Source organism: Mustela nivalis, assembly GCF_964662115.1.
Source record: "Mustela nivalis genome assembly, chromosome: X".
Classification (NCBI taxonomy): Eukaryota; Metazoa; Chordata; class Mammalia; order Carnivora; family Mustelidae; genus Mustela; species Mustela nivalis.
In genome coordinates this window covers 18,805,918-18,832,518 of record NC_139040.1, presented here as the reverse complement: position 1 = coordinate 18,832,518, position 26,601 = coordinate 18,805,918, and the positions used below count along the sequence as shown (strand labels likewise).

The window sequence follows — 26,601 nt, the reverse complement described above, 5'->3', positions numbered from 1 at the left end:
TCATATCCTAACTGTATGATCTCTAATTGCTCAACCTCTCTACTATCAGTTCCCGTATTTAAAATGGAATATTAACCTAACTTTAATGGCTGTTTGAAGATTAAATAAGAAAAAAATATAGAAAGTGCTTAACAAAGATGTAGGTGTTTAATAAATGTTGTTTTGCTTCTGCTTAAAAGTCCATTTTTTATTTCACAATTTTACATATATGAAATGTCCAGACTAGGCAAATCTGTAGAGGAATTGGTATATAAAAAGTAGATTAATGGTTGTCAATATCTTGAAAAGTGGTGCAGGAATGATAGGATAGGTTGTTTCATTCGTTTGTATTTTATTAGTTATGTGATTTAATTAAAATTTATGGACTTATACTTTGAATATGTCTAAAACTTTCAACACTTATGCTACCCAAAACCTTATCATTGCTTTAGTTCAATGACCACCATGATTTGATATTCCCATATGGTTACATTTCTCATATGTATAAAGCTCACTAGATGAGTCATCAAAAAAATGTACAACAAGCACATTAGGGAACATATTCAGTATATAATCACAGGATAAAATATATGACCTCAGCATAATACAAATTAAAACACAATGTCCCCCAGCTTGGTAGTATACATGTAATAAAGACCACTGTTGGGAAACAGGTCACCACATAAATTGCTGGTGAAATATCTGGAATACACTATGAGAGTGTGTAACTGCTCTTTGCCCAAGTAATTCCATTTGCAGAAATATACACCCAAGGATATAAGCCAAAATAAACGAAAATAATTTATGCAAAAAAGTTCATTATATTGCTGTTTATTCGTCTGCTGTATATGTATATCTGTAAATCACTATGTCATAAGTTTAGGGGATTCAACTATGTAAGACCCAATCCCTGCCCTCAAATAGCCTATAATATAACAGGGAAGACAACTGTATGTGTAACATGTTCTTTCATGGAAATAAAGACAAAAAGCTACAGGAGCAAAAAAGAACTGATTTTATTCCATGGGGGTGGAGCAGGGTTCAGGTGGGGAAAAGAAAGTTATTATGGAGGGGGTAGCATTGAACCAGAACCTTGAAATGTGAGTAGAGTTTGGTGCAAAATAGGAGTGGTTAAAAGACATTCCATGAAAGATTCCAAATGCTCAATAACTGGAGGCTGGCGTTAACATATTACTGGATATTAACAGGCTGGGTGACTATACAATCATTAGAATCAACCAAAAGAAACATATTTGTGAAATAACCTTAAGCCACAAAAAAACATGACTGGACCTGAAAAAAGTCAGACAGGCAGGCGCCCAGATTGCTAGATATCCATGTTTGATTCACTAAAGTTGCTCAAGTTTCATCATTTTAAAGGTCAACAACATTATATAAACGTGAGGGCTAAAGCAAACCTAAAGCATTGCTCTAATCCTTCTCTGGGATTAAACATTCAGTCAGGAGGGCTGTGAACTTTGGGTTTCTGCAGTATCTTCAGGAAAGTAAGAGTCTCAGTTGCTTGTGGTTACTGTAGGGGGCTGGATTCTGTGCTTCCTTCATTTTCACGTCTCCTATGAATGAACACAAATCATCTCCTATGAACGAGCAGCTTGATGTGGTGCTCCCCACACTCTCTCCCCATCACATCCTAGCCCACTAAATCCTCTTCTATTTTAGCAAAGCAATTGCAATGCCCAGTCTCCAAAATCCCTGAGTTATGGGACAGGAGTTAGGAGGACTCAGAACATCTGTCTTGTTTTACTAAGTCTACTGACAGAAAAAACAAAAGCACCTGGGATTGGGAACCTTAGTTTATGTAAGCTTGGAATTCATCAGCTCTGATTTCTGTCTGCTACATTCTTACCCAAATTTATTGTGTGTTCCCTCTGCAGACATAAAATAGAAATGTGAAAGGCAATTTAGTTACTTTAAGAAAAACTTGTCTCCCTGGCTGAAGTTTTTCAAGTTCTAGGCCCCAGGCAGACACATCAAAATAGATCAGTTTTTACTGTACAGCCAAAATCAGGGACTCTCTGTGAAAGGGCCTGCCCCATTGTTTGCTCCCCTTCATTCCAAATGGAAGGATTTTGAGGAAATGCAAAATGCCACAAACTCACCTGCAATGTCTTATCATTTGTATCAAGGTCATATCTAACATTTAGCACTGTTTTCCCCCAGCGGTTTTTGCTGGCAGGACTGAGGGTATTAGCTTCTTGGACTTCTATCTATATAGCCAGCCACTCATGGGCCAACTGTGTGGTGTTTAACACAAGCACTATATTTCATATAATACAGAATCATTCTCCCCTGAGGGAATCTGTGGCTAATTGAAAGGCTACTGTGTAAATAAACTCTCTTTCCATAACTGTACCTTATGTTTATGTAAGTGTTAAAAAAAACTCATGCCACTAATTCTTTTCATCCAAATCCCACTCAAATCTAGCACTATACTTTCACTGTTCTAACACCCCTGTGAGATTAGTGGGCCAGTGATGGTACACATTTACACAGCTGGGCCGTTTTTTTTTTATTAATTTTTTATTTTTTATAAACATATATTTTTATCCCCAGGGGTACAGGCTGTTTTGATCAGACCATATCTTCAGGACCCAAATTAGAAAGAGTAATGGGCAGATGGTCTGAAGAGATGGGCCTGGGCCTCAGCTCTGCCACTAACTAGCTGTCTGATATTTGGCTAATAACTTCCCCTTTCTTGTCCTCAGTTTCCTTATCTGTAAAACAAGATATTAAACTGAACAATTTGCAGTTTTTCCCCACTTCTAAGATTCAGTGAGTTTAAGTTCATAGACATGTTTCAGAGGCAGCCTCCCATGAATAAAATGTAGCTTTATAAAGTTGAAAATATATTGGTTTTGCAGTAAAATATACTTGTGCTATTGTGTCTTGTCTTACATATTGTTTTTCCTCAAGTATCTAATTCTCCTATTTTGATTCATTTTTTTCCTACAACAGTATCAGATGCTATGACTATAAATATCATTTTTAATTAATAAAATAATTCAGATTAATTTATGCAGCAAATACTTAACTGAGTGTCTATTATGTCCTAGGCACTAAGGATGCACAGTGAATAAGATAGACAATATCCCTGTTTTCATGAAGCAAGCATACCTGTGGTGGAGACATATAATAAGCAAATATATAAATATATAATGTAATAGAAGTGCTACAAAATAAACACATTAAATGTCATGATGAAAAATAAAGAAGGGTTTCCAGTTAAAAGCAGTGGATTAGACATTCACATTTATGTATAAATGACACAAAATAAACTATTTTAGAGGCATAAACTCATGAAGAAAAACAAACAGGAAACATTTATGAAAAGCATTTTAGGAAAAGGAAAGCAAAAAAGCAACTATTAACAGATTGGGAGAACCAAGAAACCTGAATCTTAAAACAACAGTGAGAAAATAAACAACACAATTTGCACCAGTGATCTCCAAAAGGCTCAGATATTGGCAGAATCCAGTCACCACTGGGTACTTCTATAAGTGAGGGTGAAAGTGGGGCTGAAAACATGGGAATTGTTTGAAAGATGGTTTATGGAGCAAGTAAGCCTCCAAATCCCCTCCTCATTTCTTCACAGCAGGGCAATTCCCCTACATGCTCCCTTCTTACAGAAGACTCTTCACAGTGGAGCAATTCCCCTACATACTTCCCTCTTACCAAAGAGTAGAAACTTATTCTGATCATTAAAATAACAAGGTTTTTGGGCTGGGTGACTCAGCCAGAACTCAGTGTGTGATCTAGCTATCTACTATATGGTGAGACTACAAGACTTCTTCTCCTGTTTAGTTCCCAGAAACCTGCAGCCAAGGCTTGCCTCAGGTAGAAGATTGGAAGGTTATTTTCTGAGAGAATCTGATCACCTTATATAAAATTATCTAAAAATAATTAGAAGTTCACCAACAGTAGGGCCCACAATGACAAAACTTTTAATAAAAAAATCTTTTAATCAGCTTTTTTGTGTCCCACTCAAATATAACCAAACATTCAAGGACCCTAAGACATCATTTTTAAAAGAATATCATAAAAGGAAGAGATCAAAACAAAAAAGCTAAGAAAAAATAACTTAGGGGGGAACATATCTCAGGGAGAGGAAAACTTTCAAAATCACTAAGATCATCAGAAATATAAAAGAAGGTATTATAGTCATTAAACAAGAATAGTAACTATAAAAATAAACATTGAATAAAGGAGTTCTTGGATATTTTAAGAGACAACAGAAATAAAACTTCAATAGCCATAATGGAAAATAAGGTTGAGGATTTCTCACAAAAACTAGACCAAAGAAACAAAGATAGAAAATAAGAAAAAAATTTAATTTAGAAGATCAAATCAGGAGTTCCAACATAGCAATGATGGATTTCCCTAAAAGAGAACAGAGAAAATGAGGAAGAAATTATTTTAAGAATCATTTGAAAAAAATTCCCTGAAGAAATAATTTCTAGATTAAAAGGGACAATTGAATACCCAGCAAAACTGATGAAAATAGATCCACACTAAGGCATACCACATTGAAATATAAGAACACTGGAGACCAAAAGATTATATCTGAATGACAAAAGTTGAGTAAGAAAGCATAGAGGAGTAAGGGCCACAGAGATGGCCATAATCACGGCATTGCATAAACTATATCCAGTGCATTAATGCATCTCTCTACTCTAAAAGGATATCAGACACATGAAAAAATGTTCAACATCATTAGCCACCAGGGAAATTCAAATCAAAACCATAATGAGATACACCAGTTAGAATGGCCAAAATTAACAAAGCAGGAAACAACAAATGTTGGCAAGGATGTGGAGAAAAGGGAACTGTCTTACACTGGGATGCAAGCTGGTACAGCCACTTCAGAGAACAGTATGGAAGTTTTCTCAAAAAGTTGAAAACAGAGCTACCCTATGACCCAGCAATTGCACTACTGGGTATTTACCCCAAAGATATAGATGTAGTGAAAAGAAGGGGCACATGCACCCCAATGTTCATAGCAGTAATGTCCACAATAGCCAAACTGTAGAAGGAGCCAAGATGCCCTTCAACAGATGAATGGATAAAGATGTGGTTCATATAGACAAAAGAATATTACTCAGCCACCAGAAGGGATGAATATCCACCATTTGCAGAGACATGAATGGAACTGGAGGGGATTATGCTAAATCAACCAGAGAAAGACAATTATATGGTTTCACTCATATGTGGAACATAAAGAATAGCATGAAGGACCACAGGGAAGGGAGGGAAAACTGAAGAGGGTGGGAATTAGAAGGGGAGACAAACCATGAGAGACTATGGACTCTGGGAAACAATCTGAGGGTTTCCGTGGGCAGGGGTGGGGGTGGGTTAGCCTGGTGATGGGTATTAAGGAGGACATGTATTGCAATGAGCACTTGGTGTTCTATGCAAACAATGAATCATGGAACACTACATCAAAAACTAATGATGTACTGTATGGTGACTAACATAATAAAAAAAAAAAAAGAAAAAGTGAATTGGGGCAAATTGGATGGGGAGAATCTTGGAACACTGAAAAAATAAAATTAAATTAAAAAAAGAATAAAAACAAAAAATAGATTACTATAAACCATATATACTAACAAATCGGATAACTTAGGGGGAAAAAAAAACAGATAATTCCTAAAAATGCACAAGTTACCATGGTTGAATGAATCTTGACTCCAAGAAATAAGAAATCTTGGACCAATAATAAGAATGAAAGTTGATTTTGGGATCAAAAATTGCCCAGCACAGAAAAGCCCAAGACCATATAGTTTCATTGGTGAATTCTACCACACAATTAACAAAATAATAAATGAAAATCTTTATCAAAATTTTACAAATAATAGAATAGAGGAAACACATTGAAAACTATTCCATGAGGCCAGTAGTACCCTGATACCAACCCCGAAGATCTGGATTCTAATGGATTCTCAAGAATATAAACTCAAATTGGTCGCCTTAGATTTCCTTTCCTTACAGATCCCATGGCAGGTCTTGTTTAGGAGATAGTAATTTTCTTAGTCTACTCAGGTTGCCATAACAAAATAAATTAAACAATAGGAATTTATTTTTCTCTCAGTTCTAGAAACTGGGAGTGCAAGATTAAGGTACCAGCATGGTTGATTTCTAATGAGAGTACTCTTCCTGGCTTGCAAACAACCACTTTCTACTGTGTCCTCACATACGGAGAGAGAGCACTCTCTGGTAGCTCTTCTTTTGAAGAGTATAAGAATTTTCAGGGGTAGGGGTATACAATTCAGTCCACAGCAGTAATGAAACTTGCAGAGCAAAGAGGCAAAGGGTCAGGCAGTCCTTCTAAATGATACACAGTTGAGTGAATAGAGTCTACAATCATATTCCTTCCAGATTTATCTGTCTATGTCTACTAAATATGTCTACTAAAGCACTCTATCCAACTCCCAGCACTTCCCCCTCCATCCTCCCACTCTTCCAAACCACCATGTGATAAAGATAAAGACTACTGTACTCTAAAATCATCTGATGGGATCAAGTTTCATAGACAGAAAATGAATTCCTTTGTGTTTAATAGATAATAGGGAGGGGGAGGGTAAGTCTTAGAAGGTGGCAATTTTCCTAGGCCGGCGGCGCGGGGAGCAGGTGGAGAGGCCCGGCTGGCCGGGGCTTCGGCCTCAGGCTTCGGGAAATGGCCACGAGGGGCAGGATGGAGGACGGTTCCTTGGATCTCACCCAAAGTATTGAAGATGACCCTCTTCTGGACACTCAGCATCTTCTACACCATTCATTACATGCTCAGTTTAGACCCAGATTCCACCCTCTTCCTACAGTCATCATAGTAAATCTTCTCTTATTAATTCATGTTGTATTTGTCATTTTAGCATTTTTAACAGGTGTGCTTTGTTCTTACTCTAATCCAATTGAGGACAAGTGCCCAGGAAACTATACCAACCCACTGAAGGTTCAGACAGTCATAATCCTTGGAAAAGTTATTTTGTGGATTCTGCATTTCCTTCTTGAACGCTACATCCAGTATCACCACAACAAAGTCAGAAACCAAGGCTATAACACGATCTACCTAGCTACGAGGCATCTTCAAGGACTTGCACTGATGATACACTCAACCGGCAGCACAGCTCTCCTCCTCGTGCTGTGCGTGCAGCACTCCTTCCCGGAGCCCAGCAGGCTGTAGCTTGACCTCATCCTGGCCATCCTGGGCCTGGAACTGATCTGTTCCCTGACCTGTCTGCTCATTTACACAGTGAAAATTCGAAAATTTAATAAAGCCAAACCACAACCTGATGTACTTGAAGAAGAAAAAATCTATGCTTACCCCAGCAATATTACCTCGGAGACTGGATTCAGGCCTATTTCAAGCCTAGAAGAGATCGTTGAAAAGCAAGGAGACATAATTGCCTACCTGAAGCGACACAATGCGCTGTTGAGTAAGCGCTTGTTGACTTTCACTTCCTCTGACCTTGACTCTCCGCCTGGTCACGTGTGAGCTGCTCAAGGTCAGGAGAGCAGTTGCAGAGGAATGCAGAGGAATCTAAGACTGATCGATGACCTGACAAGCTATTCTCAGGAATGCCAGTTTTTGCCAGATAACATTTGACAATTTTGGTTGGAAACTTTAATTTTGCTCTCACCTGCATGGCTCTTTAGTAGGTGAGACTTTTGGGTCACTTGAAAGTATTTCATAGAGCCTGGATATCTCGAGGAGAATGTCTGTTTTTGCACATTTTGAAGTTAAGTGTCTGGTTTATCCTAAGATCAAAGGTGTAGTTTAAACGACTCTTCCTGCCCAAGATTAGAACCCGGTAATAATTTGGCTATGTATATGGAGGTAATCTGACGTGATGATCTAGTTGAAACAAGGGTTTGATCAAGTAAGTTTTTTCCACTCTTAAACTGATGAGAGAAGTCATAAAAAAAAATAGATAATAGGGAAATAATATGTCCAAAGTCACTCTGAAAATAATGTTTCAAGCTAGAATTGAGACACGGAGCTCTTGTATCCCAACAAAATATTTTTTTCCTTCTACAGACTTAGTAGCTATTGTCCTAAGAGACCAATGCCTCAGGTTGGTTCTGAGAGAATTCAACATATACTTAAGGACTGCTAAAATGCTGGGTCACTGTGACACTTAGTCTGATTTTAACTGTTCAGTTCCATCTTCCTGCACATTCTATCAATAAACTGAAAATCAGGAAGATCCTCTTCCTCCACCAGCCTTAAATTTCATTAAGGAAGAAGTACACTAAGTATTTGTTCTCTCGGCACTTCAGGTGGCAAATTTGATCCTTTCCCAGGCCCGCTAGAAACATGGAAGCTACTTGTTCTCTTGCCAACTGTCTTCAAGGACAGTGTGCTCTCTAAAACCCACATGACAATAAATATTACCTAATATAGGCCAGTAATTCCATACCAGAGTTGAAAATATCAATGTTATTACTAAGATTGAAGCATTGACTAGAAAATAGTCCCCGTGATCTGCAGATTATGACACAGTTATGGGTGCCACCTTCCCAGAACTCATGTTTCCAAGGAACATTTTATGATAAAAATCCACCTAAATCTGACTACTTAGTTACTCCACTTTGCACTCTATTGCTTACCCTTGTTAAGTTGTTGCTTTGAAAACACTATTGTGGTATTCAGATTTGTCATTGAGCAAGTGTGTGTTCTCCCTAACAGACTTGTGAGTTCTATATAGCTGTGTCTGAGTACGGTCTTCAACACCTGTGCTTTATGTGTTCTAAATTTTCCTTTCTTAACATTTCTTTTCACAGACACAACAATCTAATATTATGAGGAAGGATAAGAGGTAAGGATTGCCCAAATATGGCTCATGCACCAAATATAGCAGACTGAATAGTAAAATGTGACACCATCTGCTATGATTCTCTGCAATGATAGTAGCTAAGTGGTTAAACTTTGATGTCCATGTATCTCCCTCCCTACCCCCTTCAACAGTCCTTCTATGTCCCAAAGTTTCCCTTATGTAATTGCCAAAAAAACCTAGATAAAGGGGATAAATGGATGGAACAGGAACACCGTAGGTAATCAGCCCTTGCTCTCCCACTCCTCTCAGTGTTTCCTTTTTTTTTTTCTTGCTGCTAGAGATGTTTGTCGGGGAGGAAGAGAAGAAGGCAAGAGGGAATTCACTGGATCCTCAACCATTCTCTGCCAACTGGATGAAAGGGAGGAGACCTACAGGTTGCTTCTCTCACTTCATTTCCACTTCCTTAATCCTAAAGAAGAGTTTTCATACTGCCTCCTTCTCCCATTAGTGAAACAATGAATAAATGGATAGTCTGGGTGTTCATCTTGAAGAGGTTTCCAATGAAGTTATAGGCAGAGATTGGCTCTGATTTATTGACAAGCTAACTGTTTCTAGTGTTTTAAAAAAAAAAACTTTTATTATGCAGATTACTTAAAGCTATGCTTAATCTTTTTCTTTTCTTTCTCCTGTTTCCTCATCTCAAACAGAAACCTACTTCTACAACTACCGCCAGATGACCTTTCTTAGCTACAACACTCTTTTGTAATAAACCCCCTACTCCCACACACAACATAGGCTAAATGATTAGGCAGAATGTAATTTTTTTGTCATGAACTCTCTAAGTGGGCAGGCCCCACACATACTCTCTAGTCACTTGAAATAGGGATGCAGTTCTTTAGGGAGCCTCCAAACAAAGAATTGGAGCCACAAAAGAAAGGACTACTTATTTATAGCCATTTTGCCAAGTATTTCTGATATTAGTCCTTCCCTGGTAATTGTCAGTCTGCTCGGTTCTCCCACAACACAAAATCATGTTTTGTGCTATTCCTCTTAGATGCTACTGCCAAATATCATTAATCAGCTGGTACACACAAAGACCTTCACAATTAGACCCAACTTGTTACCTTCTACCATTATCTCCTGTACTACAGCCATACCAGACAACTCTAAATTACTGCACACATCATGTACTTTGAGGCCTCACACGTTTCTCCTCTATATCTTTACAATAGGGCTTCAAATTGCTTTTCATTCTTCAAGACTCATTTAAAAAGTCATTTTCTCTTTAGAGTCTTCCATGACCCCTATTACGAAACCAAATTAATTGTTCTATATATGATTTTTATTCTCCCATTAATTCAATCATTCACAAATTTTTGAGTATCAACTACTTGTCAGGCACTTTGCTAAGCATTGGGAATATAGAAGATGATAGACATGGTCCCCGTCCTCATAGAATTTATAGGATAATAAGAGGGATAAGTAGTTCCAATAAATACTTTTTATAGGGAAAGTACAGGTGGCTATGAGATGTCACTGCAAGGATCTGAGATAGACTTGAGAAGTCAGAGAAGGTCTATCTGAATAAAAAGTATTTAAATTGAGACCTGAAGTAGGAATGTGGATTAGCCACATACAGAGGGTATTACCTTCCAGACAGAGGATATGAGCATATGAAAAGACAGTGAGGCAAAGAATTTGGGGGTTTCAAAGAACTGAAAAAAGGAGAGCACAAAGTGGGAATTCAGGAGAAGGCCAGGCATTGTAGGCTGAATTAATAATTCCGGACATTATGCTTTATTCTTCACAGGGTGATACATGCTAGGATGGATTGGGCTTGTGCCAATGTCCCCATAGGCACAGAACTGAATAAAGTGGGTCTCTGAGAAGAAGAAAAACTAATTCTGGACCTTAAATTAAGAGGAATAGGAAGTTACTAAAAGAGATTACCCTGGAACTATTCAGAGGTAACAAGTTAGATACAAAGACATGCTGATCTCCTGGAAAAGGATGATAAAGAGAAGTAGGATGTATATGAGTGATAGTTAAGATCAGAAATCTACTGTATGGTGACTCACATAACATAATAAAAATTTATTTTAAAAATGAATCTATAGGACTTAAATAATGGTATCTTAAGAAATAAAGACAGGAGATTTCAAAATGATAAAAATCAATAATGCTTTATTTTATTGAGGTAAGGAATAATAGGGAAGGATCAAAATTGGTTTCAGGCAGTGAGGTGGGTAGACAATGAGTCTGGTTTTGAAAATACTGAATTTATGGTGCTTATGAGATATACAAGTGAATATAACAAATAGGTGCATGGTTCTGGAACCCAAAAAAGAGAGTTAAGGATCTTATTTATTTGTCAGAGAGAGAGTGAGAGAGCACAAGCAGGCAGAGTGGCAGACAGAGGCAGAGAGAGAAGCAGGCTCCCCCGCTAAGCAAGGGGCCTGATGTGGGAATTGATCCCAGGACCCCGGGATCATGACCTGAGCTGAAGGTAGTGACTTAACTGACTGAGCCACCCAGACATCCCCAAAAGAGAAAGTTAAATTAGCTTTAAGAAACAATCATCAGCATAAAGATGGTTACTGAAGTCATGAAAGTGGATGATTTTATTTTAGGGAGAGAGTAGAATGAGCAAAGAAGAACTCTGTGACATCACAACAAACATTAAAACGTTACATGGAAAAAAAAAAAAAAACGCTACATGAAGAAGCCACAAAAGGAGATGGAGAAAGAATGGTGAGAGAAATAAAAGGAAAACTAGGGGAGTGAGATTTTCAAAATCCAATGAAAGAGGGTACATGAAGAAAGAAGGCGATTATCTGAGATGAATACTGTTGAGTTGCCAAGAAGGGTGAATTTAGCAGCATGGGTGTCACTGTGACCTTATTGAGAGCTATTTCAGTGGAGTCGTGTGGGGAAGAAGACAGATTGGAGTGGGTCGAGGTGAAGAAATGGAGACAGGAATGTAGGCAATTAAAGAAATTTGTGTTTAATGGTAGGAGTGAGATCGTTCAGTAACTGAGAGGGCTAAGGGATCCAAGAGGGCTTCACTTGTTTGTTTGAACATAGGAGACTATAATATGTTTAAAAGCTGAAAAAAAATTGCAGTAGAGAAGGATTGCTTGAAGATGTAGGAAAGAAGTCAACTGATGGCATAAATCTCCTGGGAAAGCAAAAGGGGAAGAAATCCAGACTATAGATGAAGGGACTAGCTTTCTATTAAAAGGAAGGCTATCCCTCCATGATAACATTAAGAAAAAAAAAAAAAAGAGGGTGGCTGAAATGTCTCTAGGTTTTGGAGGTAGAGTGAGAAATTAAGAAAATTAAGAAATAAACAGTGAGAAATTCTGCCAGGATTCAGGAGATGGAGAATGACAGGAGAGAAGTTTGAGAAGATATTTTTTGCCAACTTCCCAGAATGCCTTCTTTTTCTAGAGCTCCCCCATGATTACTAGGAGATAATGTAATGCAGTAGTTAAGAAAAGGGAGCAAGAGCAAGAGTTTCTGGTAAGAACCTTGGCTCTACCATCAACGAGTTGTATGACCTTGTGCAAATCACTTTTTTTTTTTGCAATTTCCCCATCTGTGAAAAAAGAAATCCTATTTTTACCTCCCTCAATTTCATTATAAAAATTAATTGAGTTAAGGGGCACCTGGGTAGTTTGGCCATTTATGTGACCAACTATTGGTTTCAGCTCAGTTCATGTTCTCACGGTCGTGAGTTCAAGCCTGCTGTGGGACTCCATGCTCAGCATGGAGGGTGTTAGAGCTTCTTTCTCTCCCTCTCTTTCTGCCCTTTCCCCACTCATGCACATGCTCGCTCACTCTCTCTCTCTCCAATAAATAAATAAATAAATAAATAAATAAATAAATAAAATCCTTTAAAAAGTTAATTGAGTTAATATTCATGAGGGGTTTAAAACAGTGCCTGACAAGTAATAAGCACTCTAGTGTTGCTTTCATTATTACTCCTCTCCAAATATCATCTCAGTCAGTTTGTTATTGGATTACATGGAGATGCACAGGGCAACTATTAGGTATGAGGGGAGGTGAAGTTTTTCTTCAAAAGTTGTTGATATTTTTATTTTCTAACTAGAGTAAAAATCCAACAGGGACATAAGGTTTTATATGTGTGTGTGTGTGTGTGTGTATACACACACATATATATACGTACACACACACACTATATATGTATACACACATTACACACATGGTATATAATCACACAGAGGTACACATTATGTAAATGCATGCGTTTTATACATATATGTATGAGATATGTATTTTACATATATAAATATATTTATATTTACATATATACATATTTTCAAGAAATCAGTGAATACCAGTATATCACAGTAGGGAGAACTTGGTCCATAGAGGATGGAATTGACAGTTTTTCTCTCTTTTTTTCTTTCTTTTTTATTTTGTTTATTTATTTGACACAGAGAAAGAGAAATCACGAGTAGGCAGAAAGGCAGGCAGAGAGAGAGGCAGAAGCAAGCTCCCTGCTGAACAGAGAGCCCAATGTGGGGCCCGATCCCAGGACCCTGAGATCATAACCTGGGCCAAAGGCAGAGGCTTAGCCCACTGAGCCACCCAGGTGCCCCTTGACAGTGGTTTCTAATAAGGAGCTTAGAGGATTGCCTTGAGCCCTAGGGTGATCCTTTTCTAAATACAGCACAGAAATACCACCACCAGTTGAGGTTTTCAATTCTATTCCAGCCCTCTTCTCTTTTTATATTTTAGGAGAAAAAGTTCACATTCATGGCTGGAAAAATCACTGATTTTTTTATGTGGAGATACTGAAACTGCTTCTTTCTGGAATAGTTTTGGAAATAGTCACAAAACTTCTGGGTAAGCTCCATAGGAGGAGGACCTCAACCTAAATACATAAATGTTTGCTTCCCGCATTTACTGCAAGAGTATTGTGCTAAATTAGTGACTTGGATATAAAGGTTGAAAGACTGAAGATACTTACATGTTTGATTGAAAAATATGGTGCCAGCTTGAGGAGAAGAGAGAATAAGCAGTTAAATGGAACAAACTTATATGGTGCCTGGAAGGTCAAATCAGAAACGTGGACTGTCAAACTTTGCTAATACAATTTGCATTAGTGAAAAGCCTAGATTACATGTACATAATAATATGCTACTTTATTATTTTCAGTACATTCTGTACATATGAAATGGCTAAATATTGCCTAGCAGAGGTCCCAGTAGACCTGATCCTGCTTGATTTATAATTAGCACATTTATTTGTTAGTATGCAAATGAGTACTGCTATAGTACTTGGGAAAAATTGTGTTAAATAAATGCAGCATTCCTCCTGCAGTTTTGCTCCAGCTATTCATTAGTGCTGCAAACGTGTTTTTTTTTTTTTTTTTCGGAGAGTACAACATTAAATAGCAAACCAGCAGAAATACGTGAATTTATACAATGGCAGTCCAGTTGTGTTAGACTGGGAAGGTGGTATGAATGCAGGGTAGAGCTTTAAGTAGCAAAAACAGATCTCACAGCAGCACAGATAAGGTGCAACTTGGAATAAGCAGGGAAAAATCCTTCCATTTGTAAACCCATTTACTTTCATTTAAACTCACACAAAAGCAAAAACACTTTAGCATCAAGATTCAAAGTCTAGCTCCATCACTTACAAGCTTTTGACTTTGGTCCGGCAAGCTCTCACATTGCCTAGAACATAGGTTTTGCTCTTCACAAACGTGAAGACATAAGCAGTATAGTGGCAATATAGCATAGTGGTTAAGCAAGAGGGCTCTGAAGTCAGACCAACTGAGCTCAGAATCCTGACCGCTACACTAGCTATGTATCATTTTCATCAAGTTATTTCACCTCGTAATCTTTGATTTCTTCATCTGTAAATGGAACATCTTAGTAGCCCCGCTTAACTCAGAGTTGTGGTGAATTATTTAATAAGATAATCCACAATAAGCACTTAATAAGGTGCCTGCAACATACTAAGCCCTAAATAAACACTAGGTCTTAAAGTGTTAGCCTTAAATCTTCTTCATTTTGGCTTATGACCAATCAACTCCACTATGAATGGTCTTGTTAAGAACACTAAACATTATCTCTGTGTAGCTTAATTCAGTGGACATCTTTATGATGTCAGCAGCACTTAATTCAGGTGACTAATTTCCTTTTTGAAATGTAAAAACTGAGAAGATTTCAGGAAGATGTGAGGAAGTGTTAATTACTTAAAGGATAAAATTTTGGATCAGGTGGGATCTCTGCCTCTGGAACACTAAGATGTAATCAGCTACACTATCACATGCATATTGAATACTCAAATGCCCAAAGACAGAAGCTGGATTAAATGTTCTCTGAAGATTTCTTTTTGCTTTTAAAGTCTATGATTTTTCCAAATTAGTGAACAATAGCAGCTACTATTTGTGCAGATATAGCTAAAATATAGACATGGATATTTGGAATGCGCCCTGCAATTCTCACAAAAACTTTGTAAAATGGGTATTCTCCACATTTTAAAATTGATGAAATTGACTTAGAAAAGTACAAATAACAAAGTCATGAAAATATTGAGTGGTAAATTCAGAATATTAATTTTTTTATTTATTCACTCATTCTTATATAAATCCAACCAATATTTGGGCACCTATCACATGCCACGCATCATCTTTAGTACTGGACTATAGCATTGAACATAGTAGATAAAATTCATGACCTTGTTGGGCTTGTATTTTAGTAGGAAGAGAATATGAGCCAGTACTGTCTGGTTCCAAGACCTTGATTCAGTTCTATAACCTAGTATAATGTCCTCCAACTAGCTTTTGTGTTATGTTACTATTGTACAGTGAGATTAAATTTTCCCCTTTTAAGAGAAAGCAGAACCATGCACCAAGGAAACCAAACTATTTCCAAATTTTTGTACTCACTGGGGGGTCTGAACAGAAGAAGCTTGTTTCTATGCTATTTCTGTGCATGTATCTGGTCACCATGGTAGGAAACTTATTTATCATCATGGCTATTATCAATGATGCTCACCTTCATAAACCCATGTACTTCTTCCTTGCTAATCTATCCTTCACTGACATCTGCTTCATAACCACTACAATCCCCAAGATGTTGGTAGATACCCAAAGCAAGAGCCCAACCATCTCCTTTGTAGAATACCTTACACAAATGTACTTTTTTTATGTGGCTGGTGGACCTGGACAATTTCCTCTTGGCAGCCATGGCATATGACCAGTATGTTACCATTTGTCATCCATTACACTATGCTACATTACTGAACACCAAGTGTTGTGCACTATTGGTAGTGACACCATGGGTCATCTCCACCTTGTCTTAATACTGCATCTCAGTCTGCTGGGTCTCTTGAACATCTGTGATCAGAAAAAAATCCCACACTTTTTCTGTGACCTGGTACCCATTTTAAGGTTTCCTTGCTCACTCAAGTCAATGACTTGACAATCTTAAGTGTTGGGGGAAGCAGTTATCTTTATTCCCTTTGCCTTTATAATTGTCTCCTATGCCCTTATTTGTTGTACTGTACTTGGGATTCCTTCAGCAAAGGGGAAGTGGAAAACACTCTCCACTTGTGGCTCCCATCTCATATCTGTGGCCCTTTATATGGATCCATCATTGGGGTCTACTTTCTTCTCTGTTCTCCTACTCAATAGAAAGAGGTAAGGTAGCTGCCATCATGTATACAATTGTAACTCCCATGATGAACCCCTTCATCTATAATCTAAGGAACAAGGACATGAAAGGAGCACTGAGGAGACTATTCAGCAAGAAAACATTTTTCTGGAGATGGTAAGCCCTGCCATAAGAGACACCTCTATCAAACTTTTAGCCTTGGATTAGCACATAGAGGATCTAAAACCTCAGGCTACTGTGCTATTATGGCAGTTTCTTTCTCATCCATCTCCTGCCCCCAATCCAGATTTAAGACTATAGATGAGATTCATCTCTCCATTAAAAACAACAACAACAATAACAAAGCAAAAATATTCCTTTATTCCATAGTCTTTAACCACTTACATACAGTTTTCCCTGAATAAGTTCATGGTTGTATAGTCAGTACTTACTGATTGTTCTCTAATTTTTGTTTTGTGTTTCCCTTTTGTCTCTACCAAACCCTACATGTTAGGTCATTGGTGGAAGGAAGGAAGGAAGGAAGGAAGGAAGGAAGGAAGGAAGGAAGGAAGGAAGGAAGGAAAGAAGGAGTTGATAATAGCTCATGTACCATAGTACCATAGTACCATGTTAGAGTTCACAACTTCCAAACAATAACTTGATTCTCACAATAACTCCTTGAGGAAACGACCATATCATTCTTACCACCTGGACACATTTATATTGCCAGAAGTTTGAACCATCATTCATTAACTCCTCCCCCGCCATCCTGAACACTTTTTTATTCCTAAAGCAGTCTACGGATTTGCATGACCCTTGTCTTGTACATGTTATACCTTTTCCCTGGAATATCTGTTCCACTTCCTTCCTACAGACATCTGACGCTTTTTAAAAGCTCCACCTCAAGCCTTACATTCCCTGTGAATTCCTTCTTAATTCTCCCATCTTTCTAGGTAAAATTATCCCTTTCTCTTCTAGGCTCCTGTAGCACTTCATTTTGTTATTGCATCACTTATCGCAATGAATTATAATTATCAGGATATTTGTTGATCTATCCAAGATGTTCTGAGCTTGCTGTGGGGTACAGGGACTAATATTTTTATTTAGGGCCAAAAGCCTTTTTCTTTTTTGTCAAGACCCTTTCTTTGACTGCAAGCTGACCGGTTGAGTTCTGTGTAATCATTCTCGCATAGATCTTACCCTTATACATAATCTTTGACTTCCAGTTTCAGTCTCTTTAAAGGTGTGAAGCAAGAACTTAGAGACACTTGCAAAGCAAGCTAAATACATAATCCTCCTGGGATAGTCTTTTATTTTGTTCCCAATTATTTACATCTAACTCAATAACAGTATTTTTAATGACCTACCTTTATTTAGCTCCTCTAATTCTTAGCTATATGACTTTGGGTAAGTTATTTCACTTATTTAGTCCTCAAACTTCTTCATGTGAAAAATCAGGTTAATAATACTATCTCAGGGGCGCCTGGGTGGCTCAGTGGGTTAAAGCCTCTGCCTTCAGCTCAGGTCATGATCTCAGGGTCCTGGGATTGAGCCCCGCATCGGGCTCTCTGCGCAGTGGGGAGCCTCTTTCCTCCTTTCTCTCTGCCTGCCTCCCTGCCTACTTGTGATTTCTGTCAAATAAATAAATAAAATCTTTTTAAAAAAATAATACTATCTCAGTGATATTTTTCAGGGATCAAGTCAAATAATGTATATAAAGTGCCTGCACATGTTACATGCTTAGTAAATGTGAATACCCTCCTTCCCTTCCTTAAATCTTTAGACCCTGAGGGTCCAAAAGATCACTAACTGTGTTCCAAGTCATCTGGAAGTTTACCTCAAAGATCATAGGGATTTAAAAAGCTTTCCAAAGGAAGTAAAGAAGATAACTTGAAAATAAAAATAGGTGTGGAAGAATGAGAAGAGTTGTATGAAGATTCAGGAAAAGATAAAATAATCCTCAAAAAAATACAAGCAAGCTGAATTAAACAATATATCAAAAGCATCATATACTATTATAAAGTGGGATTTATTCCACAGACAAAAAGATGGTTCAATATCTGCAAATCAATGTAATACACCACATTAACAAAACGAAGAATAAAAAATCATATGTACTGGCACAAAAACAGGCACATAGACCAGTAGAACAGAGTAGAGAGCCCAGATATGGATCCTCAACTTTGTGGTCAAAAATCTTTGACAAAGTGGGAAAATATACAGTGGAAAAAAGACAGTCTCTTCAGTAAATGGTGCTGGGAAAATTGGATAGCTATGTATAGAAGAATGAAACTCGACCATTCTCTTACACTGTACACAAAGATAAACTTGTAATGGATAAAAGACCTCAATGTGGGGCAGGAATCCATCAAAATCCTCGAGGAGAACATAGGCTGTAACCTCTTTTGATGCGATGATAATCATATCAAAAAATAGGCAGAAGACATGAACTGACACTTCTCCAAAGAAGACATACAAATGGCTAACTGACACATGAGAAAATGTTCATCCTCATTAGCTATCAGGGAGATTCAAATCAAAACCACATTGAGATACCACCTTACGCCTGTTAGAATGGCCAAAATCAATAAGACAGTAAACAACAAGTGTTGGAGAGGATGTGGAGAAAGGGGAACCCTCTTACACTGTTGGCAGGAATGCACGTTGGTGCAGCCACCTTGGAAAACAGGGTGGAGATTCTTAAGAAATTAAAAATAGAGCTACCCTATGACCCTGCAATTGCACTACTGGGTATTTACCCCAAAGATACAGATGGAGTGAAAAGAAGGGCCATATGTACCCCAATGTTCATAGCAGCAATGGCCACAGTTGCCAAACTATGAAAAGAGCCAAGATGCCCTTCAACAGGCAAATGGATAAAGAAGCTATGGTCCATATATACAATGGAATATTATGCCTCCATCAGAAAGGATGAATACCCAACCTACCTTTGTATCAATGTGGACAGGACTGGAGGAGATTGTGCTAAGTAAAATAAATCAAGCAGAGAGAGTCAATTATCATATGGTTTCACTTATTTGTAGACCATAAGGAATAACATGGAGGACATTGGGAGATGGAGAGGGGAAGTAAGTTGGTGGAAATTGGAGGCGGAGAAGAACCATGAGAGACTGTGGACTCTGAGAAACAAACTGAGGGTTTTGGAGGGGAGGAGTGTGGGGGTTTGGGTGAGCCTGGTGGTGGATATTAAGGAGGGAACATATTGCATGGAGCACTGGGTGTGGTATATAAATGATAAATTTTAGAACACAAAAAATTAAATTAAATTAAATTTAAAAAATCATATGACCATCTTAATAGATGCACAAGTGCATTTGACAAAATTCAAAATCCATTCATGAGAAAAATTCTCAACAAAGTGGATAGAGAAAGAATGTGCCTCAACATAATTAAGGCCATATATGACAAACTCAGTTAACATAGTGTACAACAAAAACGTGAAAGCTTTCCTCTACAATCAGGAGCAAGACAAGGATGCCCAATCTTGCCACTGTTATTCAGTATAGTATTAGAAGTCCTAGCCAGAGCAATTAAGAAAGAAAAAGAAATGAAAGGCATCCAAATTGGGGGGAAAAAAGAAGCAAAACTGGCACTATTAACAGATGACATGATATTATTTATAGACTACCCTAAATAGTCCATCAAAAAACTGTCCAAATGAATAAACTAATTAAGTTGCAGGATACAAAATCAATAAACAAAAATTTGTTGCATTACTATACACCAATAATAAACTATCAGAAAAAGAAAGCAAGCAAGCAATCCTATTTGCACCAAAAAAGTAAAAATACCTAGGAATAAACTTAATCAAGGAGGTGAAAGATCTATATACTGAAAACTATAAGACATTAATGAAAGAAATTTAAGAAAACATAAATAAATTGAAAGATAATCCACGCTCATGGATTGAAACATTTGATATTGTTAAAATTTCCCATACTACTCAAGTAATCTACAGATTCAATACAATTTCTGGGAGCCTAAAGCAGAGATCCTCCTTTAGAGGTCACCTAGAAAACAGTATTAAGTTGGTATGCAATGGCAAGCAGATCAATCCATTGTCCCAATATATTAGCTCCATAGCCTCTCTTATCTCCTACATAGAACATAGTCTAATACTGTGTATGCAGCAGATGCTTTGAGAAATTTTCATACTCTTTGGCCACAAAATCCAGTTTGGTGGAAAGTAACCCCAAAAATATTCAAAAGAGGGAAACAATGTTTATTTTTATTTTTTTTCAAAGATGTTTCATTTATTTATTTGACACAGAGAGAGATCACAAGTAGTCAGAGAGGCAGGCAGAGAGAGAGGGGGAAGCAGGCTCCCTGCTGAGCATAGAGCTTGATGCAGGACTCAATCCCAGGACGTTGAGATCATGACCTGAGCCAAAGGCAGAGGCTTAACCCATTGAGCCACCCAGGTGCCCCAGGAAACAATCTTTAAGTACAAAGTCCTTAATTCTGAAGGTCACTACATTTTCTAACTCACTTGTATTTTTTGTACTCCACTATGCAGTTAGTTACAAGTGCTTGGTTTCTGAAGTTCATTCCCTCATTTCATGTACATTTTTTGAGAACCATGTCTAGGCCATAAGTGCTTTACACTCTGGTAACAGATATGAAATATACAATTTCTGCCCAAAAGAAGCTCACAGAGGTGGAGAGAGTCACAATACAGGATAAACAGTAATGTAAGGAACCACATGAGCACTGAGTCTGGGTATGTAGTGACTACATCTACCGCCCTGTGTGGAAGGAACTTTGGGATACAGAGGCTTAAGACTCCCCAAGAGCTCAAACTAGTTTTCACATTGTTTTGGAATGGTCTCATTCTGTGGCAAATGATCTGCTAATTAAATCTGACAATGGAACTAAAATCCTCTATGTTTTCTAACACCTTGTCACACATTTCCTTTATACACAGTACCCTACTTACCTCTGTAGAAATTTTGTGCTTTTCAAACATGCATGTTTGCTTAATATTAGGCAGTTCTGACACACCAAAAGAAAGTGCCCCTCAAGCTACTTGAATGCACTTGTATGACAAACAATGTATACACAAAACAATGGGGTGAACCAATAGCCCAGGACTATGGAATATTACACAGCCTTCAAAAAGAATAAAATCTTGCTTTTTGCAACAATGTGAATTGTGCTAGAGTATATTAGGCTCAGTAAAAAAAGTCGGTCAGAGAAAGACAAACACCATATGATTTCACTCATGTGGAAATTAAGAAACAAACAGATGAACATATGGGAAAGAAAAAGAAAAGAGAGCCAAGTGACATACCTATCTCTCAAATCACCCCCCCCCATCAAGTTTTTAAAAAATTCTGCCTCAGTAGGAAGTCATCCAGGTACCAAAGCACATTATTTAGCAGTATGAGATTACACTGTGGAAAAAGAATGAAGTCTGAGATTAAGGATACATTTTAATAGGCTCAGTCATGAGCACCTATAGTAAGGCTTGCTGATGTGAGCTGAATTAGTAAGTATATACACAAGAACAATTGTTGTCAATTGTTGTCATGGAGCAATGGTCTGGACTTTGCCACTGGCTCCATGGATAACTTTGTGCCATTGTTCTCAAGATTTCCCCATTTATAACTGATATTAAACCAAATCTTTTCAAAGGTTGCTTCTGATTCTCTTTTAGTAGTTTCTTGATAAAAATGTTGCCTAATGCTAATACTTAATATTGGTTCATAATGTTTGTAAAACAAAGCTAAATAAAGATCTCACTGGAAGATTTTCTGACTTCTGGTAATCCCAGTCTCTAGGATAACCACTTGTGACAGAAATAAGACCTCAATATAAGTTCTCTATTCTTGGAGCCTAATGTGTTCTTTGAACATTATACTGTATACTGTTTTTAATATTCCCTAGGGAGTAATGCAGAAATTCTAACAAGATGCCAGACTTTATTTAAAGAAATTATACCAATCAGGGAATTACCTCTACTTTATAACTTTTTCCTTTTTACCATACAAGAAAGGAAAGGTCTACAGATTTAATTAGTTCAAAGTTTTCAATGTGTATATACAAGATCATTTTTTTCTCCTCACCCTTTATGAACCATTCAAAGAATAAGCATTTGAAATCTGAATCCAGGATAACTTAATACAGATCTTCACAGAGTATCCATAAATTCACCAGGACATGAAAGAGAAAATAATACAAGAGAAAGTCTATGTACCCACAAAATTGTACTTCTGTTTAGACAGTCATCTCAAATATGTATGTTCAGGGCAAGATAGGAGCCAAATTAGAGAATGTGTTAGCTTGAGTTAAAAAATAAGACCTGTATATGCTTAAGTCACAGTGTAAAAACTATATATTGGTGATGATGCTATTAAAATAATTATCTATACCCATACTGATGAGAATTATTCACAAATCATTGAAACCAAAAAGTACAGCATAGAGAATATGGTCAATAATATTGTAATAACTATGTATGGTAACAGATGGTGACTACATTTATTATCATGGTGAGCATTTCATAATGTATGTAATTGTCAAGTGACTGGGTTGTATACCTGAAACTAACATTGTATGTTGACTATATTCAATTAAAAGTTAAAAGAGAAATGATTGGTGGAATGTGTTCCAAAAGAAGGCTTTGTGGAATATCAGGAAAATATGATGCCACAAACAAATGAATAAACAAACAAAAAGCAGAATCAGACCTGTAAATACAGAGAACAAACTGAGGGAATAAACAAAATGGGTGAAGGGGACTGAGAGATACAGGCTTCCAGATATAGAATGAAAAATTCATGGGGATGACAAGTACAGCATAGGAAATAAGTCAATGATATTATAATAGTGTTGTAGGGTGATATATGGGAGCTACATTTGTGGTGAGAATGGCATAATATATAGAGAAGTTGATCACTATGTTGAACGACTGAAACTAATGTAATGGTGGGTGTCAATTATACTCAGTAAAACTTTTTATACAAGAGCAAATACCTTTCCATTGAAAGCTGTTGGAAATATGGCAGCATATGTATGAATCTAAACTTAAAAAAGAGTTAAACATCTGAAAGCAGGAGGTTCAGAATTACTTGCGCAATAGGATTTCCCAACTAAAGGAACATCCAAAATGTCATAGAAGTTTCACTGAAAGTGTGGACACCTCCTCACATGTATGGAACATCAGCCAAAGAGAAGGTTCAGGGCAGCTTCACACTCATAAAAGAAAGAAGAATCGTGCAGGCATTTTAGCTCAAAGGGCACCCCAACTTTACTCGGCTATGTTGGAAAAACGTACCCACAAAGGGAAATCAAGCCCCCTAGAGAGAAAGAGCTGAAAGAAGGGACAAAGGCAAGAGGATGCAAGTGCTCAGAACTGGTCCCAGGGAACATTATGACTCTGGGCAGGTGAACGGAGTACCCATTTACATCTGCCATCTCTCTCTCTCTCTCTCTCTCTCTCTCTCTCTCTCTCTGCCTACTCACATTCAGGCCATCTCCCTAGCAAAACCCTGCTCCTGAGACAAAACCCCTGGGATTATGCTCACTGCAGTACAAAGACGAATCCCAGATCCCTGAGAGTCCTGAGAGTTGCTGGAGGCAGGAAGGAGAGAAGTGAGGAGACAGAAGGGGAGGGAGGAGGATAGCATGACGGCTAACAAAGGGGACACTGCTGGATTCAGCGGAAGGAGTCTGGTGCAACTGGGAGATGTGGGGGCAAGATGTCTCTCCCTCTACCTTCATCTGGCTGGGCCTGTGCCTGATGACCACCACTCTTTCAAAAAATGTCCTGTTACAAACAAGGGCCAATGTTTCTGCTACGCTAACAAGAGCTAAGTGATGCAGTGGACAAAGCACAGATGCTGTCCCTGGCTCAAGCTCCCTTCGATAACGATAATTTGCCACATCAACTTACCTTGCCAGGCACGAGGCTTCAGAGGATTAGCTATTAAAAGAAAGACATTTTCTCGCTCATTACAACCTGCAATGTAAAACGTCCAGAGACGCAAAGAGTCCTGTTTTCACCATTAAAGTAGAAATTATTTCCGGTGGCTTTAGGAGAAAATGCAATTATTTTCCTTCCTGTCACAGAGTTTCCACACTCACCTTGAGATGAGAGTATTCTATTAAAATGGCCTCATCTTCCTTTGAATGATGCCAACGAATGACTTTCCCTGATCTGGGGATGGGGGGGGGTGCGGTCCCCTGAGTCCCCGCCCCCTGGGATGAGGGTTCACCTGGGGACAGAGGTAATTAGACAGTGCTGAGTCACTGCCACTCACATGCCAGTGGCAGGAAGAGAAAACTCTTCAGACAGAAAAATGAACAATTCAAGCAGAGCCCACCCATTTTGCCAATGGCCAGAAGCCACTCAGGCCAGCTTGCTACAGGCTTCATCAGTGCTCTACTCCTGGAGATGTCCAGTGGAGTCCCCGAGGTAGCCCTGCTTCACCACAGCTCTTTCTCCACTTCCCTCCACCACAGAGAAAGACAGATGCCTGTAGCTCCACCTGCACGAATTGGAGCTCATTGGCTGCAGTCTCATCTCTCAGCCAACTTGGATGCTGAGTGAAACTGGCCCAGGAGGCAAATGTGACTTCCTGCAAGTTTCACTAGGTTTTGTCTGGCCCCTGAGTAGGGCACATCCTCAGACCCTGAATCTCTATTCCAAAGAAGACCCCAGTGAGACAGTGTGGCTATCTTCACGCAATCTAGTCCTTATAAATTCAAGATCAACTTTCTGAAGTTGACTGGTTGACACTATCTGGCATCGTGAACAATCATATCACCACCAAAGACGGATGTCCAGAACGGATGAGTCAGGAGTCCTTCTCTCCTTAAACACATATATTTTCACCATGATTTTACTTCAGTACTTTTTCCAAAGTTCAGTGAGAATCCACTGTCCTGATATAAGCCTAGCTTCTTGAAAGATAATTCTTGACTATTCTCTTACACCATACACAAAGATATACTCGAAATGGGTAGAAGACCTCAATGTGAGGCAGGAATCTATCAAAATCCTAGAGGAGAACATAGTCAGTAACTTCTTCGACATTGGCCACAGCAACTTCTTTCAGGATATGTCCCCAAAGGCAAAGGAAACACACAGGAAAATGAACTTTGGGGACTTCATCAAGATCAAAATCTTCTGCACAGCAAAGGAAACAGTCAACAAAACAAAGAGGCAACTCACAGAATGGGAGAAGATATTTGAAAATGACACTACAGACAAAGGACTGATATCCAAGATCTATAAAGAACTACTCAAACTCAACACACACAAAACAGATAATCAGGGGCACCTGGGTGGCTCAGTGGGTTGGGCCTCTGTCTTTGGCTCAGGTCGTGATCTTGGGGTCCTGGGATCGAGCCCCGTGTTGGGCTCTCTGTTCAGTGGGGATCCTGTTTCCCCTTCTCTCTTTGCCTGCCTCTCTGCCTACTTGTGATCTCTGTCTGTCAAATAAATAAACAAATAAAATCTTAAAAAAACACCAACAACAGATAATCACATCAAAAAATAGGCAGAAGACATGAACTGACACTTCTCCAAAGAAGACATACAAATGGCTAACTGACACATGAAAAATGTTCATCCTCATTAGCCATCAGGGAGATTCAAATCAAAACCACATTGAGATACCACCTTACACCTGTTAGAATGGCCAAAATCAGTAAGACAGTAAACAATAAGTGTTGAAGAGGATGTGGAGAAAGGGGAACCCTCTTACTCTGTTGGTGGGAATGCAAGTTGGTGCAGCCACTTTGGAAAACAGTATGGAGATTCCTTAAGAAATTAAAAATAGAGCTACCCTATGACCCTGCAATTGTACTGTTCATTATATACCCCAGAAATACAAATGTAGTGAAAAGAAGGGCCATCTGTACCCCAATGTTCCTAGCAGCAATGGCCACTGATGCCAAACTGTGAAAAGAGCCAAGATGCCCTTCAACAGACAAATTGATAAGGAAGCTATGGTTCATATATGCAATGGAATATTATGCCTCCATCAGAAAGGATGAATACCCAACTTTCTTTTTAAGATTTTATGTATTTATTTAACAGACAGAGATCACAAGTAGGCAGAGAGACATGGGAGAGAGGGGGAGGCAGGATCCCTGCTGAGCAGAGAGCCCAATTCGGGGCTTGATCCCAAGACCCTGGGATCATGACATGAGCCAAAGGCAGAGGCTTTAACCCA

The 26,601-nt window shown here is 38.3% G+C and overlaps 1 protein-coding gene and 2 pseudogenes across 3 annotated transcripts in view; 2 read left to right on the top strand and 1 right to left on the bottom strand.

Annotated features, from left to right (window-relative positions):
- Positions 1-26,601, bottom strand: part of IGSF1 (immunoglobulin superfamily member 1) — a 432,586-nt gene that overhangs the window by 141,337 nt on the left and 264,648 nt on the right. The window lies entirely within an intron of this gene.
- LOC309855664 (transmembrane protein 192 pseudogene) lies at positions 6,573-7,706 on the top strand (annotated as a pseudogene). Its single transcript has one exon. The product of its transcript is annotated as a transmembrane protein 192 pseudogene (transcript).
- LOC309856646 (olfactory receptor 1J1-like) lies at positions 11,649-24,971 on the top strand (annotated as a pseudogene). The gene is made up of 3 exons: positions 11,649-11,726; positions 15,638-16,576; positions 24,689-24,971. The product of its transcript is annotated as an olfactory receptor 1J1-like (transcript).